Source organism: Chionomys nivalis, chromosome X (assembly GCF_950005125.1).
Source record: "Chionomys nivalis chromosome X, mChiNiv1.1, whole genome shotgun sequence".
Lineage (NCBI taxonomy): Eukaryota > Metazoa > Chordata > Mammalia > Rodentia > Cricetidae > Chionomys > Chionomys nivalis.
In genome coordinates, this window is record NC_080112.1 from 38,838,205 (window position 1) to 38,856,523 (window position 18,319).

General features: G+C 36.0%; 1 pseudogene; it reads left to right on the forward strand.

The window, feature by feature from the left end:
- The first annotated feature begins 5,638 nt into the window (after positions 1–5,638).
- On the forward strand, positions 5,639–5,959 carry LOC130867190 (NADH dehydrogenase [ubiquinone] iron-sulfur protein 5-like; annotated as a pseudogene).
- The last annotated feature ends 12,360 nt before the right edge of the window (positions 5,960–18,319 follow it).

The window sequence follows — 18,319 nt, forward strand, 5'->3', positions numbered from 1 at the left end:
TGTGTTTAAGTTGTGGCAAAATGTACTTCAAAAATTTTTTCTCTAGGAGGTTCAACATAATTTTTATATGCTGAGGCCTTTGGCTCATTTAAACTTAAGTTTGTACATGGAGATGGATATGGATCTATTTTTATTCTTCTACATGGTGGTATCTAATGAGGCCAATATCGTTAGTTAAAATACTTCCTTTTTTCATTTTCCTATTTGCGGGGCAGACTCGCAACTTAAGAGAATAGCTTATAAGCTTTTAGATATTCAATGGATAAAGCCCTAGTTATAATATTCTTATGGGAGACCTTGAGCCGCTAGGTAAAATTCTTACAAAAAACAGTTTCCAATAGAGAGCTTAGAAAGCTGCCAAGGAGGTACTCAAGCAGGTAAAATATAAATCAACAGGTACAGTATATTAATTATAATACAGCTATTGCAAGTGTGTATATTAACATAAAATTTATTCTACAACAGTTTTATAAAAATGCTGTTTATGGCTAAACCTTCTCAGTTTTGTCAGTTAAGATATTAAATTCTTAATTTAGAACAGTAGCCTGTCTGATACAAAAGGGCAGGATAAAATCTGGGAGATGGTTTAACAGAATATTGACTATGATCAATGTTTCTTATACTAAACAATAATTTTAAGATTGATTCTGGACAATTGCCTTGCTCAATTCAAAGGCCAAAACAATAATCTTTCCCCAGATGATCATTGCTACAATTCACACACCTGTATTTTGCTAATGTTTTTTTTAATTTATTTATTTATTTATTTTTATTCTTTTTTAATTAAAATTTCCAACTGCTCCCCGTTTCCCATTCCCCTCCCCCTCCTCCCACAGATTGCCCCCTCCCCCCACTCCCCTCCCCCATCCCCACTCCTCTTCTCCTCCCCCAGTCCATTCCCCCTCCCTCTCGATACTGAAGAGCAGTCCAAATTCCCTGCCCTACAGGAAGACCAAGGTCCTCCCACTTCCATCCAGGCCCAGGAAGGTGAGCATCCAAACAGGCTAAGCTCCCACAAAGCCAGTTCATGTATTAGGATCGAAACCTAGTGCCATTGTCCTTGGCTTCTCATCAGCCTTCATTGTCCGCCATGTTCAGAGAGTCCAGTTTCAACCCATGCTTATTCAGTCCCAGTCCAGCTGGCCTTGGAGAGCTCCCAATAGATCAGTTCCACTGTCACAGTGGGTGGGTGCACGCTTCGTGGTCCTGATTTCCTTGCTCATGTTCTCCCTCCTTCTGCTCCTCATTTGGACCTGAGCTCTTAGCTCAGACCATTGCTCCAAATTGGGTCTCTGTCTCTCCCTCGATCTATTGCCAGATGAAAGTTCCTGTGCCATTCTCCTTGGCCTCTCGTCAGCTCTCATTGTCCATGACTTCTCGAATTTTGCATGCAAATGGATGGAATAGAAAATACGATCCTGAGTGAAGTAACCCAGACCCAAAAAGAAGAACATGGATGTACTCACTCATAATTTGTTTCTAGCCATGGATAGGGCCACTGAGTCTATAATTTGTGATCCTAAAGAAGCTAAACAAGAGGGTAAACCCAAGGAAAAACATATAGATATCCTTCCAGCTATGGGAAATAGACATGATTGATGGGCAAAAAATTGGAATCTTGGGGGTGGGGTGGGATGGGGATGATGGGGGATGGGGAGAGAAAATTGTGAAGGAGAAGATGAGGGGAACTGGGGGAATCGGGGTGATTGGGGATAAAGGAAGGTTGGATAGGGGAGCAGGGAAACTCATACCTTAGGTAAGGGAGCCACCTAAGGGTTGGCAAGAGACTTGAACTTGGAATGGCTACCAGATGCCCAGGGCAATGTCCCCAGTTAGTTCATTGGGGCACCTGAGGATAGGGAACCTGAAATGAACCTATCCTATAATCATACTGATGAATATCTTGCATATCGCCATAGAACCTTCATCTAGCGATGGATGGAGATAGAGCCAGAGACCCACACTGGAGCACCGGACTGAGCTCCCAAGGTTATAATGAGGAGCAGAAGGAGAGAGAACATGAACAAGGAAGTCAGGACCATGAGGGGTGCACCCAACCACTGAGACAGTGGGGCTGATCTATTGGGAGCTCACCAAGGCCAGCTGGACTGCTACTGTATTTTGCTAATGTTATAGCTAAAAATCCCTTAAAGGATTTTAGGCTAAATTTTACAAATGGCTCTTCCAATGGAAGAACTGCATATATGACTAATAATTAATAAAAAGAAATATGGAGCATACCAAGGCTCCTTGAAAGCAACTTATAACAGTTGCACACAGCAACTAATAACAGTTGCACACAGATCCTGATGCAAACGGATCTAGCAAGATGACATCAAGTTGACCTTTACTAACTAAGGCAAGATAAAAAGGCCCTTGCAATGCTTTATGAAAAAACCCGACCTGTATATATTTGGGGTCGAGGATATGTTTATGCTTTTTTCACAGAAAGAAAATAAAAGCTGGACCTGATGTCCGTGGCTGCAGACACCCCACAGAGGAGTTCCAGAGACATTGGAGAGGAATCCTTGATCCAGTCTTCCCTGCCCCCAAGGAGAGGAGTGCCAGATAACAGAACCTGCTACGCCACTCTGCCTCCAAGAGAGTCCAGGGAGAGGGCTGAGATAATTGCCAGGAGGTGCTTCAGATAGCTGACTCCAGCTCACCTCACCCAGGAAGCCCACCTGCCCTGAAGCACAAATGTTGAGCTGCTTCTGCAGTCTGCATTCTGTTTGCTTTGCAGCTGAGGTGTAGACTAAACATCTGACTGTTTTAAACTTTGGGACACAAAACTCATTTTAATTAAAATATTAACCCCTCTTTACTTAAGAAGGGGGAAGATTGGGGTTTTGACTGTTGCTCAGAGACTGGAGCTGGTGGTATTTTGTAACAAAAATGTCTGTCAATGTATGTATTCTTACTGGAATTGACCTAATGATATTTGTAACTGCTTATAGATGTTGGAAAAGGTTTGACACATGCTGTAAAATGTTTAGGTTTAATGCATATGTTAAAAATTTTAGATTTTGATCCCTTTACACTGCCCTAATTGTTGGCAGGCAGCACTCGTAATCTTATTGTGGAGTAGGCATTTAGGAAGGAGGATATACCTTAGGCCAGACTAAAGGTGAATACTGGGTTTGGAAAACGCCCTTTCTTCTTGTCTGGAAGATGGAGCTACTGGTGCCCAAATTATATCATTATATCTTTTATTTGAGGAGCTCCTCACAGTCTTTTCATTAATGATTCACACAGGGGCCCAATGACGGGAGTTAGTGTGGACCCTCGCCTGAACAGCACACCATACAGAGGTTGTAAAAACCGGCTCAACATGGCATGGTGCCAGGCACGAGGATCGCCCTCCACATGGCCTAAGACAGGGTTACCCTGTGGTCAAAGACCTGCTTACTTTAGGTCTTGCTAGATACCTTTTATTTGAGGACCTCCAAGGAACTAATGCTACTCATAAGGCACCCCTCTGTTCCCAGGAGAGGTAAATTGCTCCACCATTCGAGGAGGGTCCTTCCTTGTCCCAGTCCCTTCTCATTTAGATCTGACACCAGGGTTAGACTCTGACCTGGTGCCCTCCACTTGATAGATGCCTGCTTTTATAAAAGGAAGGGGGATATGTCAGGAGCCGTGTCCCCCCAAAATTTACAGGAAGCACCGCCGTGAGGAGTTTTTGCAGAGGGCTTCACTTTCCAATTGTATTGAGAATAGTCTTATTGACCAAGCCTATCTCACACCCAAATTAACTGTTAATTGAGAGCTATCTGTTAGCAGAACCTGCCTCACATTCCAGACTATCTAGACAACTAGGTGGGTCAACTTGTGACTTCCTGACCGATTGTAACCTCTCGGACTACGTGACGGGCGTGGACCACGTGGCAAGGTCCCATGCCCCAGCCCCCCAAGCTCTTCATCCAGGGGCTATATAAGCTGTAACCATGACTCTAATAAACGGAGGCTTCGACAAATCTGCCTAGCCTCCTTCCTGCTTATCAGCCTATGCCTTTCAGGTGGTGCCTCTCCGTGACCCTGGAATAACTGGCCAGCCAGGCGGGTTACAAACCCTAGACAGAGTAACCCGTCGAGGCGGCCACAATAATTAATGCTTGCTAGAGTTAGGAATAATGACAAAGAAAACATGATTCACAAAGTCCACAATGTTTCTATGTTTCTCTATGGAAAGAAAAAAATTAACTGATCTTTGTTCTAAGATCATTCTTATAATCTTTCCCCTGGCCTCCATATATAATCATTGAGTTCAGTTATAGTTAGGCCATGTGAATATTATTAAGTCATTCATTTAAAAATTATATTAGATATTTGACTACTATATTATAAATTTAATTATAAATATTAAAATTTAATCTTATATAGAATTCATCAAAAAATACATTGTCATTAAAATGACCATAGGAAATTATAACAATATATTTCCAAAACACTCAAGAAAACTGGTTTTGGGGTATGTCATCATAAAGGAATAATACATGAGTGATAAGATTGAGATGTTCAGCTTATTTAACATTAACAAAATATACGTGTATCTATCAAAAATCACATTGCAACCCATAAACACATATAAATTTACTTTATCAAAAAGTTAAAAATCATTCTTTAAATAACATGTGCTTTGAATCAATGATGACTTCTCAGTTAGCAAATCATGGTAGACAAATCATGGTATTTTTTTTTTAACTTGTGAACATGGAATTGAATATTCCATGCTAAAGTTTTGCCAGAAGTATTTAATTCTACTCTTTCATTATTTTCATTTGTTAGTTATACATTTCCTACTTTTTAGTTACTTTTTTTCAATGAATCAAATCAAATTCATTTGGAACATAATGTAGCAGAATTCACATTAATATGTAAATAATACATAAAATATAGTTGCTAAAGGAGAACTGTACAGAAAACTCACAGGAAATTATATGTCTCATGTACCCAAACTGTTTTGAATTAAATTATATATTTACCACAAAGCCTTAATTCTGCAAAACTTTGTCTGAATATTAATTCACATTTTCATTGTCCATATAGATCAATATTATCTCATCTTCTAGATATTTCTTTGGTACTTTATATCATTTAATGAAAATTGTAAAAGTAAATAAATTGGCATTTGTTACTAGTGCAAGTGAAAAGTCTAGCTTCACTTTTCTCTCTAATCTTTCCAACAATTTTTGGAAAATATTCATATTACCTATTTTGTATACTTAACATGTTATCAAAATTCATTTGACTACAACTGCAAGGTTTCATTTCTGAGATGTCTCCTTGATTCTATTAAGTCTATGTGACTGGCTTTATGCTAATATCATACTGATCCAGCTGCTATAACTTTATACTGTGTATCAACACAAAATGTTTTGAACAATTAAATGTTAGGCATCACATTACTATGGAAAGTATAAGAGAGAACTGTAAAAACATTTCAATGAATGACAGAAGTACAGGAAGCAAAAGCAACAAATCAAATGGACACGTATCAAAATAAAAATTTTCTACATAGCAAAGATATAAAAGTCAGAGTGGGAGAAATACTTTAAAATTACACATTCAATAAGAAAAGGCTAGGCTGTCATGATCTGTGCCCAGGGAGCCTACAAGGGCACTTCTGTGGTGCGCCATGCCTTTCTTTGATGTGCAGAAAAAGCTGGGCATTAGCCTCGATCGCCACTTCGTATTCCAAAGTGTTGAACAGCCCTTCAAGATTCCCTCCTGATGCCATGCTTTCGAAAAAGAGTGGATAGAGTGTGCACATGGCATCGGTGCTACCCGGGTTAAAAAAGAGTGCAAGATAGAATTTGGAGATTTCGAGCAATGTTATATTCGGTATAAAACGATGACGCGCCTGGGTGAAATCAGACGACAGCGGGATAAGCTAGTTAAAGAGGGAAGATACACCCCTCCACCTCACCACATGGGCCAGGAGGAACCCAGGCCCTGAGCAGAGCAGGTGGACGCTGCTTTTCATGCTGTTTCCCGCTGGGAGAAAGTCTAATGAAAACTGCTACATTGAGTACATAAAAATAAAGAATTAGTCGACCTCAAAAAAAAAAAAAAAGGCTAACACTAATCATAAAATCTCAAATAACTTAGTACTAATCAAACAAATGCTAATTAATATAAGAGAGGGACTTGAGCAGACAATTTTTAAAAGCAGACATAAAAATAGTAAAAAAAATATATGTGTGTATGAATGCATGAGTAATGCTCAATATTATTAACAATAAAAATACATATTGAAACTATAGTACAATAACAGTAATCTCAGAAAGATTCTTAAAAAAACAAAATTATCAGAAAGATGGAAAACAAAACACAAGTGAGGCTTCCTTCGAAAAGAAATTCTCATAGACTTTTTATGGAAACAGAAGTTAGTACTTCTGCTATTCAAAAAAAATTAAAATCCATCTACTATCTGATTCAGCACTCCACTAACTATATACTCAAAAGAAATGAAATCAGCATACTGAAAAGACACTTGCATGATTATCTTTATTACTGAACTGTGTTCAGTAAGCCAGGCATGAATTCCCAGATATCAAGAGATAAATAGTAAAGACAATTTAGAATATAGATTAGAATACTATCTCGTGAAAATGCATGAACGACTATCATTTAACACATGGGTGGATCTGAAATTGGTCTGAATGGCATTATACTAAATAAAAATGTCTGGCACAAAAAGCTAAATGCCATATGTTTTCAGGAACATGTGGATTCTAAAAGTTAATTTCATAGAAGATGAGAGTAGAATAATGTTTATCAGAGGAAGGGAACATAATAAGTCAGGGAAGGAGTTCATAGTACTCATGAGGAACATTATTACAAGTGCAAATTAGTAGTGGACAAAATATCTGTGGGCATTTAAGAAAAGTAAGTGCAATATATTGTTTACCATTCTCATGGCTTTTTACATCCATAATCAAAATGCAACAATAATTAATATAATTAATATTTTGGAAGTTTTTAATTGATTACTACATGCCAGACTATATTAATAATTTCTGTAACTAAGAGTACAAAATAATTTCCTTTTTGTATTTGACTTACTTCATAATATATGAAGGTTAGATACCATTTGAAAAATACATAAATACAAAGTGACTGAATAAGATTTCTCTGAGGACAGATATTAAAATTTCACATTTCACAGAAACAAATATGCCCCATACCTAACTGGTGCAGGAGAATATTCTGTATTCTATCAATCATGTTTTAAATAAACACTGATTGGCCAGGCAGGAAGTATAGGTGGGAAAACCAGACAGGAAGTAGAAATTATGCAATGAGAACAGGAGAATTCTGGGAAGGAGGAAGTTGATTCCTCCCAGTCCTGCTCTGACCACCAAGGAAGCAGGATGTGATCTGCCTGCTGAAAAAGGTACCAAGCCATATGGCAAAAATAGATCAGAATAATGGATTAATATAAGCTACAAATATAGTTAGAAAAGTTGGTGGGCATCAAAGAAACTACTTATGGAGTTTGTTTTCTTTACGGCAAAAGCTAGCCATATGGGCAAAGAAAATGCCCTTGTCTCAATAGCTGAAAATATACTGTCCAAACGGGACCATCAGGGCACAAAAAAAAGAGAATTCCAAACATTGACAAGACAAGGTAGGACAGTCCTTCAAAAGTCCCTGTTTCTCAGAAATATCTGCCACATATAACAGGTTTGTAGGCTAAAGTTAGATACTTCCATGTTACAGCAGAACTTAGAGTGACTGTCTTGGCAGCCAGATTTCCATGTCATCAGGTAGCATTTCCCCTTTCTGGGTTCTTTGTTGGAGTCAAAAACTAAATAATTAGACTTGAGGTTTTCCTTAGTTAGGATAGAAAGTGAATTAGGTACAAAACCTTAGACTCACCAAGATAGAAAAAATAATTGTTTTCTGTAACTTTGCTGAATACAAATGAAGTGGATATTATAACTGTGGATCTTACTTAATAACTGTTTTACTGAATGTAATTTTACTATGTTAAAACTAAAATCTTCTTTTTAATTAGACAAAAAGGGGAACCTGCTGTGTAGTAGTCGTTTTGCACAGTGTGAAGATCTGTCACTGTAATTAGTTTAATAAGGAAGCAGATTGGTCAGTAGCTGAACATGATAAAGTTAGGCATTAAAGTCAAACTGAGAATGATGGGAAGAAGAAGGGCAGAATCAGAGGGAGTCGCCAGGAGACACAGAGAGAGCAAGACAGGCTGAATGCCAGGTAAAGTTATGAGCCATGTAGCAACACATAGATTAATAGATATGGGTTAATTTGAGTTGTAAGAGCTAGTCAGTAATAAGAATGAGCTATTGACCAAATATTTATAATTAATATGGTTTCTGTGTGGTTATTTGGAAAATAGCTTAGAGGAAAGGAAAATTCTGTCTACAAGAGAAAGTGTGGAATATTTTGCTTTTCTATGGGGAATATTTAACAATGACTTGGAGACATTTTCACATTGGGGGAAGAAGAGGTCACTGTCATGTTTAATGAGAACAGATCTACAACATTACTGAGTATCCTATAATGAATAATTCTCACCACTACTAAAAGAGACTTCCTTATCTCAAATTTGAGTAGGGCTATACTCATTCTAAAATTTATTTTTATACCCACAGATGAATATAGTTCTCACCTTTTATCAAAGAAGCATCTCTTTTTAGCAAATGGGGATCATTACAGAAAACCAGAACTGGACACAATACAGAAATCAATGGATCATGGGAAGCTCATCCCAAACAGATCCATCTCCAATACAGTCCTTGAACAAGTACTCAAGGAACATCATGGAAAAGGTTATCGAAAGATGGTAAGAATCAGAAGATGAAGTCTGCTATGAGGTTGTGTCTCCTAGAAATAGCTGCCTAAACAAGACCTGAACAATAAAAGTATCAATGAACATGCTAATGTGGAGAGGGAGATTTATGAGCTTTCACCCCTAGACAAAGTACAGATAGCTAAAAAATTCTGAGAGGGAGAATTAGCCTTTTCAAGGGATAAGCCTCCTAGATGGTTATACAAAACAAAGTGGTAGCTCTGAAATGATATGCACAAAAACAACAAAAATGGACTCAGCAAATTGTACTTATATGTTTGTTAAAGATATTGGGATGAGGTTAGAATGAGAAAGGTCCCCATTTACTTATTTATTTGAATGCTTGGTCCCCAACTGATAGAACTATTTGAGAAGGATTAGGAGGTGTGATCTTGTTTGAACATTATGCCAACATGTCAGGTTTTGAAGCTTCAAAAGAATCACACCATTTCCAGTTTGTTCTCTGCCTCCTGTTTGGGGATTCAGATGTAAGCTCTCAGCTGTTCCTACAAGGATTATACTCTAATCCTCGAGACCTAAATCTCAGTTAAACACTTCTTTGTATAAGTTGCTTTGGTCATTGTGTTTTGTCACTTAGATCATATACATGCGTAATAGTAATAGTCAACAAAAAGATCATCAATATGAGCAGTAGTGAGGGGATAATATGGAGGGGTAATTGAGAGAAGTTAGAGGGAAGAAAGTGAAAGGGGTAAGTGATATAATTATATTTTAATTAAAAGATTTTGAGAGAGAGAGAGTACCATAGACTATCACGCAAATTCCCCAAAACCAAGCCTAAGCCCCTCTTTAAGTTGCAGAAACAATAAAGACAATATTGCTCTTACCCATTGTTGCCTCCATGAGTTGAAGATACGGTCCTGTTGCTGAAGACACCATGCACTTTGAATACAAAACAAGAAGAAACTGAAGATCTGACCTTAAATTCTCCACCCTTAAGACTAGTTATCATAGTACCAGAAGGTGTGATGCAAACTTCTAGGGGAAAAATGTAGTCCATAGTCCTAGAAATGTGTAATGTCTATGAACCACAATGATGACCAGCATGATGCAACAATCGCGATACCTTAATAACATGACTGCTTAAAAAAGACATGAAGAACTATAACACCAATAACCATGATAACATGGAAGAGAGAAATCTTACAGGGTCCCAAAAAACCGAAGAACTCTAGGCAACTAAGAAATTATGAGAGGGGGAGAAACAGTTTACCAAAGGGATGAGCCCCCTAATTGGTTGTTCAACACAAAGAAGTCAGCTCTGAAGTCATATATTTATAAGTAATACTAAAAAAAATGAGCAGATTGTATTTTTATTTTTAGGTGTATGTGTGCACATGTGTGTAAATGTATGTGTGTATGTAAAACAATGAAAGAAAAAGAGGCCATAAGTTTGAGAGAAAGCAAGTGGGTTGTATGGGAGGTGTAAAAGGTAGGAAAAGTGAAGGAGAAACTGATATAATTATATTTTTTCTGTATTGCTTTTTCGTTTTTTTTTAAAACAGTCTTTTTATTTTTTATACCAATCCCAGTTCTTACATCTTCCTCCTCCTCTTCTCTTGTTCTCCCTAACTTTTCCCCACACCACCCACTAACTACTCCTCAGAGAGGGTAAGGCCTCCCATGGAGAGTCAACAAATCCTGCCACATCACCCTGAGGCAGAACCAAGGACCTCCTTCTTCCTATATCTAGGCTGAACAAGGTATCTCTTCATAGGGAATGGGCTCAAAAAAGTCAGTTCATGCACTTGGGATGAATCCTGATCCCACTGCCAGTGTCCCCACAGACTGCTCAAGCCACACAACAATCACCCACGTTCAGAAGACCTAGTTTGGGCCTACGCAGGTTCCCCCACTGTTTCTCTGTAGTCAGTGTGCTCCCACTAGCTCGGTTTGGCTGTTTCTGTAGGTATTCCCATCATAGTCTTTACCCCTTTGTTTATATTATTGCTCCACCCTCTCTTTGAATTATATTTGAATTAAAATAATAAAGGTTATTTTTAAATGGGTTTTATTTTGGTGCTACCATAAAAAGTGTAGACTTACTTCTCAAAGAATTTGCATATCTTTTATATTAAAATTAATTTAGTCTTTTTTAAAAACTGATAACACAACTTAATATTTTAGAAGACAATTTCCATTTTGTTCCACATTTGTATCTGTTGAAATTTTTAAAAAAAACACACCTTAAAAGAAACTTATTGAGTCTCCATTTGCTTCCTCACTTTTCTTTCTGGTTCCTTCCACTGCTCTTCAGTTTAACATTCCCTTTATGCATATACAATTATACAAATTCTGTATGTATTTCTACTTAATTGTCAGCTACATGACATTGTCAATATTGAGCTCAGTAATGTGAAAGTAATTTTGTTTTCAGATGTCTTGAAATCTTTGTGGTGATCTCAAAATATGTCTGTAACAATTTGGATTATATTAATATACAGTGGTACAAAATAGGGATGTGACTCTCAAATTAGAATTTTTTTCTTACACATATATCCTCCTTATCTGAAACTCAGATATACAGGATATGAGTAACTAAGAGAGGAACAAGTTAACTTTGTCAAAGTTATTGTACACTGACTTTCTATTCACTATTTTTAAGTTGAAAAATTATACAGACATTCATGTACAAAATAGGCATGTTGCTACATTCCTAATTTAGAGAAAGTCTATGAAGTACTTTAATGAAAATTGTATTCATAAATGCTAAATCAACAGTAAGCTTTCATGTAGTTTATGTTTAGTAAAACCAGTACATTGAACATAGCTGAAACAATTAAGATAATAAATACAGGTCTCTAAAATAATGACTTACAAATAGTATTCAATAGTATACATTTCTCTTTCAGAGTTATAAGTCAATAGTTGTTAGCAATGGTGTAGCAAATCTTTTCGTTTTAGAATTTCTTCTCTTTTATAGTAAACCTGTAATAAACTACTCAACTTTTATGAAATCAATAGTAAGTATATATTTAGTCTGTCCCTGAAAATTTTATGAGATATAGCACAGACTTATCTTTGCAAAGCACCTATTATTTTTCACTGTCTCTCACTGAGAGATTTTTATGTGTCATTAGCATATAGATTGCACTTCTCTTGAGCGTTCTAGCTATGGTGAAATGTGTGAATACATAAAATAGTATTTTGTCATTACAGCCAAAACTAAGTATTATTTCCTTTATTTATGTCTCCATGAATTCTTAACTTTCATTCATTTATTTAGTGTGATAAGGTTAAGGTATTTCTAACTGGTCTCAAAGTCCCCAAGTATGACATTGAGCTGCTGATAATCACTCTTCAAGTGTTAGAATTGTAAGCATGTGCTTTTATGCACAACTAAGCTTTATTTTTAAAGGGAATATTGCTTATTTGGATATTTTATTTATTCTGTCATTCAACAAATATTAAGAGATATCATTGAATTTTTACTGTTTTCCTTCATAGAAAATATGGCAAAAGTGAAGGAATCTACAATAATTTTCCAATACCACATTAGTAATTTGGATTATATTAATAATATTATATATTATATTACATTATATACAATATAATTATATTTATATGTTATATTTTATTATAATTACGATTAATAATATTGATTAATAGCTTTAATGGATTATTCCTATGTTTCTTAGTTGGGATTTCTATTGCTATGAAGAGACTCCATGACCCTAGCAACTCTTATAAAAAATATTCAATTGTGGTGGCTTACATTTTCAGAGGTTTAGTCCATTAATATCATAATGCAATATGATGGTGTGCAGGCAGACATGGTGCTGCAAAAGGTGCTGAGGGGCCTACATCTTGACTTACAGACAAAAGGAGATATTGAATAGTACCTTGAGCATATATGAGAACTCTAAGCCTACCTCCATAGTGACACAATTTCTCCAACAAGACCATACCTACTCCAACAAAGCCACATCACATAAAATGTCACTTCTTTGGGGAAGTATTTTCTTTCAAACCACTCACATTCCACTCTCTGGACCCCAAAGGCTTGTAGCCATATCATAATGCAAAAAAATCATTCAATCCAACTTCAAAAGTCTATAAATAGTCTATAACAATTTCAAACCTATTTAAAAGTTCAAAATTCAAACTCTCCTTCTAAATTCATGCAGTCTCCTAACTGTAATCTCCTGTAAAATCAAAATCAAAAAAGAAATCACATACTTCTAACATATAATGGCATATAATATTTCTTACCATTCCAAAACATAGGGAAGGGAGCATAGTGAGGAAATACCGGACCAAAACAAGATTGAAAGCCAGCTGGGCAAACTCAAAACTCTGTACCTTCATGTATAATGTCAAAGCACTATTCAGATCTCCAAAATCTATCAGCATTGCCAACTGCAAGATACTTCTTTCCCTTGGGTTTGGTTTCACTCCATGATAGCATTCCTCAGCAGGTACCCATGACTTGGGAATCTCTAACATCTTGGGGTCTCCAATATAATCCAGACTTCTCCTTCACAACTTCCACGGTGGCCTCTCTGGACCTCCATTTAGGGATACTCCTGACACATGCCTGGCTTCAGTGTCCTTCCTTAGTGACCAAGGCAAATCCATAACCCCTTTCTTCTATTCTTAACTCTAAAGTCAGACAATGTGGCTAAAATTGACAAGTTCTGCTTCTTCCTAGGGCTAAAACATGGCCACTTGCTCAATTACATCCTCACCAGCTTTCTGTTTTGCACAATTAACTTCACTGCCTTAGCTTGGCTCTCTTTGAACTTGCTCTGTAGACAAGACTGGCCTCAAGCTCAGAGATTCACCAGCCTCTTCCTCCTCTGTGTTGGGATTAAAGGCATGCACCCCCACACTGGCTCTTAACTTTAACTCCTTTTCACAAGTTAGAAACATAGCTGGGTAAGATCTTGCCTTGAGTTAACCACTCCCTTTAGTCTGTTTCTTAATCTGTTTAATTCCTTGAACACAAACCTTTGCTCCATTACATTTTCTGGTGCTCCTGTTTTCTTCAGCTTGCTCCTTTTCATTATGAATCTTTATAAACGTGAACACTAATAACCACAGTATAGAGTCTATCCTAGGTTATTTTGAGATTACCTCTGCCAATGGAATTAATCCAAATATCTTCACTTTAGCCTCAGGCATACTCTTCAGACAAGGTCAAACAGCAGCCAGTTTCATCCCAAAAAATGATCTCTAGGCAACTAAAATTCTTCTCCTCTGAAACTTCCTAAGCTACTCTCCCACAGGTCAAACCATTCTCAGCACCATTGTCTTCCATGCTTCTACTACTATGGCTTAAAACAATCTATGGGTTTACTGACTCAAAGTACCAAAACCCAAATTCCTCAAAAAAAAATCCCAGTTTCTGGTACCAATGTCTGTCTTAGTTATGCTTTCTAATTCTGTTAAGAGACACCATGACGATGACAACTCTTATAAAAGAAAATGTTATTTGGCATGGCTTACATTTTCAGGGATTTAGTCCATTATCATCATGGTGCAACATGGTGGAATGCAGGCATACATGGTAATGAAGAAGTAGCAGAGGTCCTAAATCTTAACTTCAGACAACAGGACACTGGGATGTATCTTGATCATATATGAGACCTCAAACCCTGCCTACACAGTGACACATTTCCTCTAACAAGGCACTACCATCTCCAACAAAGTCACACCTCCTAATAATGCCACTCCCTTTGGAAGCAAATTTCTTTCAAAAAAACCATACTGTGTTTAACCAAAAATTACTAAACATGACCATGGACAAATAAGTTCTGAGCACAATATTTGACAACAAAAAGGTTCACAAAACTGTTGAAAAATGATTAAGACATAAAAGTGGTCATTTTTGTTGTATGAATGCTGTATGTGAGGAGTCAAGGTGAATGAAAACACAGAATTCCTGGCTTCTTCATCTAAGGAGATTTAAAGTTTTATTTGACTACAGGAAAGAAAATAATGGAAATAAAGTTACATGTATCAGAAGTGGATGCCTAATGGAGATTTAAAAATCAGTTTATAACTTGTATATAAGGGAGGGGGGGACTGGCAGGTATGTGTGGAAGTGCAGGTACCCAAGGAGCACAGAGGACTCAAATGCCAACAGATCTGGTGACAAACGCTTTTTGTGCTGCCCAATGTGACTGCAGAGAATTGAAGTCATCTTCTGTAAGAAATCAAGATAAAGAGTGAAGTGCTTTAATTTCCTCCATAAGAGACAATAAGAATTATAAAAACACATTGATAACATTGCTGGACACACTGTTCTAAGTTGCAATTCAGTTATATAAAAGAGGATGACAGTTGGTTTGTCCTCCCATTTAATAACGGATAAACTTGCAGTTAGAGCTATAGTTAGACTTTTCCTTCATAAATAGTTGGGAGAAAAAAGAACAGCAATGCAGGAATGCCACTTACTTGCTCTTTTGGAACACATGCTAAAGGGAAAAAAACACATGTTTTTAAGAAGACCAGGAAAGAAAAAACAGCAAGTTCAGAAAAGAGAAAGGACAGACAATATGTTCATATATTGTATATACACAGACAGAAGTTACATAACTTGATAGAAAATTGGGAGAATATTTGTAACAAGATACATAAGAACACTAGAATATTCTACTGAAGTATCTAACAAAAGATGATTTTGTATAACTTGGTAGCAAAGAGACAAGAGATAAGTCAATATCAGAGAGGAATGAGTGTATATGTATATTGTAACATGAGGGCCTGCTTTTCATCCAGGCTGCCCAGCTAGCTTAGCCCCAAAATAATCAAACAAAAACTGTATTCATTAAAACACTGCTTGGCACATTAGCTCAGGCTTCTTATTATCTCTTATTCCTATCTGTTTTAGCCACATGGCTCGGTACCTTATTCAACGGGGTAGGTCACATCCTACTTCTTTGGTGTCTGGACAGGAACTGCAGAAAGAGCTTCCTTCTTCCCAGAATACTCCTGTTCTTGTTGCCCCGCCTCTATTTCCTATCTGGTTGTCCCACCTATACTTCCTTCCTGGCTACTGGCCAGTCAGAATTTATTTAAAGCATAATTGACAGAATACAGAATTGTCTCCCACCAGTATATATTTATTGATGTGTGCTTGAGTGTGCTGATGTTTGTGCATGTACATGTGTATATTTATGCTCTGTGTGTATTGTGAATGCTTATGTGTGTGTACATCATGTATATTCATGTGTATATTCATGAAAAAATTTATATGTGTGTATGTGTATCTATGTTTGTTCAAAAGCATATTTACGTATTTCTACATATACATTTTATGCTTATGTGTACATGTGCATATTAATGTGTACATATGTATATTTCTATGTGAATACGTTTGTATGCTTAATTTTGTCTGTATATATATGTGTGTGTTTGTGTATGTACTTACATGAGTATGTTCAAGACTGTGTGAGTACCATATGTATATATTGTATACATGTGTATATTCATGTGTATGCAATGCATATATTTATGTTTCTGTGCATACACAAACATATTTATATGTGTGTATGTGTATGCTTTTATGTGTATATGTGCATATTTTTGTGTTTATATGTGAAAATGGTTATATTTGTTTGCAAGTACATATTTATGAGCATGTATCTATGTGTACATCCATATATTTTTGTGTACACAGGCATATATTTATGCAAGTAAACATTTATATATGTATGTCTCTATGTTTACACATGTATATTTATTTGCATATTCATGTCAATATGTGTGTAAATCTGAATGTTTGTCTACATACTTGTGCTTATGTGTGTATATTTTCCTATACATGTATACATTTATTTATGTGTACCTGCATGTATTTATGTGCTCACATGTTTATGCTCATTTTTGTTTGTGTGCATGTGTATACTTCTGGGTATGAGCAAGTGTGTGTATGTTTATATGTATGCCCATGTGTATATATATTTGCATATTTTTGTGTGTTCACGCATACACTTACATATTTACTTGTATGTTTATACTTGTGTGTATATTTCTGCGGGTTTACATGTGTATACTTATGTGTGTACATATCTATAGTCATGTGCACACACACATTTATGTTTATGTTTTTGTCTACATTTGTGTGTATACATGTACATTTTTATGTTTTTTGTTTACATGTGTTGAACCACTTATATAAAACAAATAAATAATTAATTGTTCAGGGACTAAAGAAACCCTTAAAACATAATTATTGTCTTTGACAAACTAAAAAAATAGATAATAACAATACAAGCATAAAATATTTTCATGTTTATAATTAAAATTATAGTGTAGCAATTTACAATTAATTAGATGAACTAAATGTGATAAAAATATTCGAGACTATTGATTAGAAATATATAAAATAAGAAACAATGAAAATTGAACGGATTCAAGATTCCAACAATAGGATTTTTTATGAAGAGAAAGAATGAAGAAAACATAAATGTAAAAAGTAAAAGATTTTCTTAAATATTTGAGGCCAGGGAGATTTTTCAGAAATTTATCTCACTTGCTGTTCTTATAGAGAGGCAAATACAAGGTCACTCAGATTTTTAAAAGAAATATTGCTAAAGCTTAAGTAGCATATCAAACTGTACGCATTAATAATAGGAGACTTCAGCACATCACTCTCACCAATGAACAGGTCCTGCAGACAGAAATCTTACAAAGAAATAATGGAGCTGACAGATATTAAAACTAAAGTGGATCTAACAAATATCTACAAAATGTTTCACCCAAACACAAAAGAATATACTTTCTAACAGCACATGGAACCTTCTCCAAAATTGACCATATAGTCAGCCACTAGGCAAGTCTCAACATATACAAGAAAATTTAAATAACCCCCTGCATCTTATCAGATAAAAGCTAAATTTCAACAACAACAGAAATAACACAAAGCCTACAAACTTACAAAGTCATGGAAACGGGAACAGTGTTTTACTGAGTTACCACTGAGTCAAGGAAGAAATAAAGAATGAAGTTAAAGACTTCCTAGAATTCCATGAAAATGAATTTACAGCATATGAAAACTTATGGAGAACAATGAAAGTGGTGCTAAGAGGAAAGTTCATTTCAATAAGTGCCTTCGTGAAAAATTTGGAGTGATCTCATACTAGAACTTAACAACACAGCTAAAAGTTCCAGAATAAAAAGAAGCAGACACACCTAACAGGCATAGATGGCAGGCAATAATCAAACTGGGGATAAATCAATAAAATAGAAATGAAGATAATAATACAAATAATCAATGGAACAAGGGGTTGGTTACCTGAATAAATCAACAAAATAGATAAAACCTTATTCAAACTAATGAAAAGGCAGAAAGAGAATATCTAAATGAACAATATCAGAAATGAAAATTGGGATATAACAACAGACTCCAAGGAAATACAGAGAATCACTAGGTTTTAGTTAACAAAAGTAGAAAAATCTGAAATTAATGGACAAATTTCATTGTTGATACAATTTAACTAAGTTAAATCAAGATCAGATAAAGAA